A 3,510-nucleotide genomic window follows, 5' to 3' on the forward strand; every position below is an offset into this window, starting at 1 on the left:
GTAAAACCTACAAAATCAGAAAATGAAATACTTCAAAATCTAAAATCACAAATAATATTCAACGTTAAACTGGTACACAATTAAAAACATTTTATTTAGGCCTATCTATGGCCTTCAAAAAGTTGACGACTCTACATGTTTCGACGTTACTACGTCATCCTCAGGATGTAACATCGAAAAATGCAGTCGTCAACTTTTTGAAGGCCATAGATAGGCCTAAATAAAATGTTTTTAATTGTGTACCAGTTTAACGTTGAATATTATTTGTGATTTTAGATTTTGAAGTATTTCATTTTCTGATTTTGTAGGTTTTACCATCGAAGAGTTGCCACTGAAACCAGTTACAGTTTGAGAAAAATATTATAGTTTTTACACTTTATTCTTCCCCCCGGTGGGTCAGCAGTAAGATTGCAGACTTACTACGCCAAATCCGGGGTTTGATTCTCCGCGATGAGCACAACGCAGATAGCCCATTTTGTAGCTTTACCCTAAAAACAAACATATATGTACGTTTATTTTTATCCTAAGTTTATGATTTAAAGTGAAATTAGGAAACTCATTTTCAGCGCTATAAAATAACTTGTAACCTTTGAGTTCATGTAAACTTGTCAGGGTGGGTATAGGGGGAAAGAATCCTTTACCGTCTGTTAATTATACGTAAGTAGCTTATAATAAAGTTTTGCCAGTAATACTTTGAAAACAACAACTCACCCAAACAAAAGATGTAGTGCTTCTCCTTAAACCTACACGCCTTCTATACAAACCATCAACCACGATGTAACTTAACTTTGATGGTTCGCTGTGGTCGCCTTGTCAGGTTCTAGCTTTATTATCACTTACAATATGCATTGTTAGGAACTGAAATAACGAACAAGGCTCTTATCTTCCGTATGTCCAACTCTGATGAGAACTGAACAGTTGATTTAGTTCCTGTTATCTTCAAGTCCTTGAGTTCAACAGTATCTCATTGGTCAAATAATGTAACAGTTTGTCCTAGTTTTGGAAGAAATTGAAAGCTTAACAGAAGTTTCACGAGATATTGTTTTAGGAATTCCTGGTAAAATCGAACCACTTTCAGCAAATCGACTTATTTAATCAAATATACATTTACAAGAAATGTTCTTGTGTCACAAGGGGATATTTGCGCTCTGTCCACAGGAAGGAATCGAACACTAACATATCTAGGATGTTTTATGTAATCAGAGCACTTAAAATGGACCAGAATTTTATTTTGTACATCGTTGAAACACAAATAATAATTATTACAAGTTTTATATGCCTGTCAGTGATGACATTTTTTGTGTAAAATTCATCTATCACACAGTACTTTTATTATTATTTTATACACCTAGATTAAGAAACAAACAATTTCATCACAACACATAATAAAAGTACTCCTTGTGATTAACTTTTGAACTGATACAGTTTAAATCTTTCATGACTTGAGTGCTTTTTTTGACTTTTCCTTCGTCATCTGCCAAATGGTGTAACAGAGAATTCCACCAGGAAGTAATACAGTCTTGTGATTTATCTAATTTTCTTTCGATAAAATTCTCTCATTTTTCTACAGCTGAAAACAAATTTCAAAAGCACACATTCTAAAACAACACCTTTTAAAAGGTCTTTAAAAATCCTTCAAACAAAACGGTTTCCAGTTGAGCTCTCATATACTTGTTAAAACAGTATAATAATTTGTGGTTAAACAATCTTTATGAGGAACAAAATAAAACCAATCACACTGGCAATTAACACCTATTTTTATCGAACACAAGAATGGCTAAACAAACCCTTCAATATACGTAAGAGAAAGAAAATAATGTAGTTTCAAATAACTTAAGAAACAGAAACTGTTAAATGTTTATCATCACAGAAGGTAGAGCACTTTACATTAAAATGATTTCAAATATACATATCAACAAGTCTTGGTGGAAGGGCATGTATCAGAACTACATGTTTGGCGTTTCGTAGGTAGTATGATGCAACTGAAAACTGATCAGTTTGTAAAAGTTATTTAACAAATCTTTCCTGGCTCAAATATTTATATACTCAGATCGTAAAAATGTGTTCAGATTGTATTTTAACAACATTGAAAAATAAAGAAATATGGATCAACTTGAGACACCCGGACCATCCAGAAAGAGACCTGCAACATGTATCCCAGCCATATTCAGCAAAGTGAGTGTCTTGTAACAGGTAAGAATCAAATAACACAAAAGTCAGTGACAAAAACCATTTACAGGCAACAGCACACAACATAATACAGAAAGATCTCTGTCTTGAAAAGTAAGTCATGTGCACACAAGTTGCTTTCATGACATATCCATTAAACTATCGCATATTATAACCCCCCGAAAAATGAAATGAGTATTCTTGGTATTCCATACAAATATATACCAGTGAAATCACCGATTGGATTTATGATTGGCCTATTGAAATTGGCACTGATAAATCATTGTCCTCGTACACTAGATGGATTATGGAAAACCTTCAGACAGGAATGTTGTGCTTTGGACATAACAGCTTTATGCAGGAACTTTCTGCAATAGAAGCTATGATGCAGGGCTATTGTCAAAGAGAAAGAATATGATCCGACATAGCAACGTGGATTGTAATGACATGGTGAGGCTCTAAAATCATTTTAAAATAACATATTCAACCTTTGTATTTTGTTCTTTTAGTAAACAAATAATGTATTGTAAAAACACATGTCAAACTAAAAAGACTATGATATTTGTTGAGAAATGAGAACTCTTATTGAATTAAAAATTAATGTATTATTATTATTAAATTACAATATACCCATTGTTAGTTTCTTTTATTTTAAACAATGGACTTTGCACACGTGAAATTTACAGTAATCATATGAACCATGAAAGTCGGATGATGGACGAATTGAAAAATATATTCATATCTTTTTTATATATCAAAAACTGGGAAGCTGCCAAATTATCTAATCTTGAACCATAAAAACACACACAGTATTTTATTTAACTAATTAGTCAGAAAAACATATAAATAAAGGCATATAATAAAAATATCTAAATGTTGAACTAATAACACAGCAATAAACCACGCAATATGAAGAGAACAAACTAATATTTAAATATAATATTCAAAATGCTATACAGTAAGATTTTCACAAATCACGTTCATTACAGCTTTAATATTTTGGTTTTGAAGACTCAATAAGTTTATTATATAAAACCTACAATTTAAAACCTATGTAATTTTGTCTTAATCTAAACCTAACCAGATGAATCTTGTGTATTTGTAAGTTGTTGTTTTCCAAGCTTAAGAAACACCTCAATTGTTAAGTAAGTAAAAAAAAAAATCATAAATCAAAATGATTTTAAACGCTGCACCATTTCTAGATGGGAATGAAAAGTTGCAAAATAAGCATGACTACAAATTACTACAACACAAAATAAGCATGACTATGAATTATTGCAACACAAAATAAGCATGACTACGAATTATTTTGCAACACAAAATAAGCATGACTACGAATTA

General features: G+C 31.5%; 1 protein-coding gene across 2 annotated transcripts in view; it reads right to left on the reverse strand.

Annotated features, from left to right (window-relative positions):
- Positions 1-853, reverse strand: part of LOC111089415 (leucine-rich repeat-containing G-protein coupled receptor 6-like) — a 4,962-nt gene extending 4,109 nt beyond the window's left edge. Inside the window, exon 1 of one of the 2 annotated variants that reach the window (XM_022401867.1) lies at positions 712-853. The gene's annotated coding sequence lies outside the window, so the exon portion shown is untranslated. The remainder of the gene's footprint in view (positions 1-711) is intronic. The other variant, XM_022401868.1, reaches the window with a different exon arrangement.
- Positions 854-3,510: the final 2,657 nt, after the last annotated feature.

Source organism: Limulus polyphemus, unplaced genomic scaffold (assembly GCF_000517525.1).
Source record: "Limulus polyphemus unplaced genomic scaffold, Limulus_polyphemus-2.1.2 Scaffold6157, whole genome shotgun sequence".
NCBI lineage: Eukaryota > Metazoa > Arthropoda > Merostomata > Xiphosura > Limulidae > Limulus > Limulus polyphemus.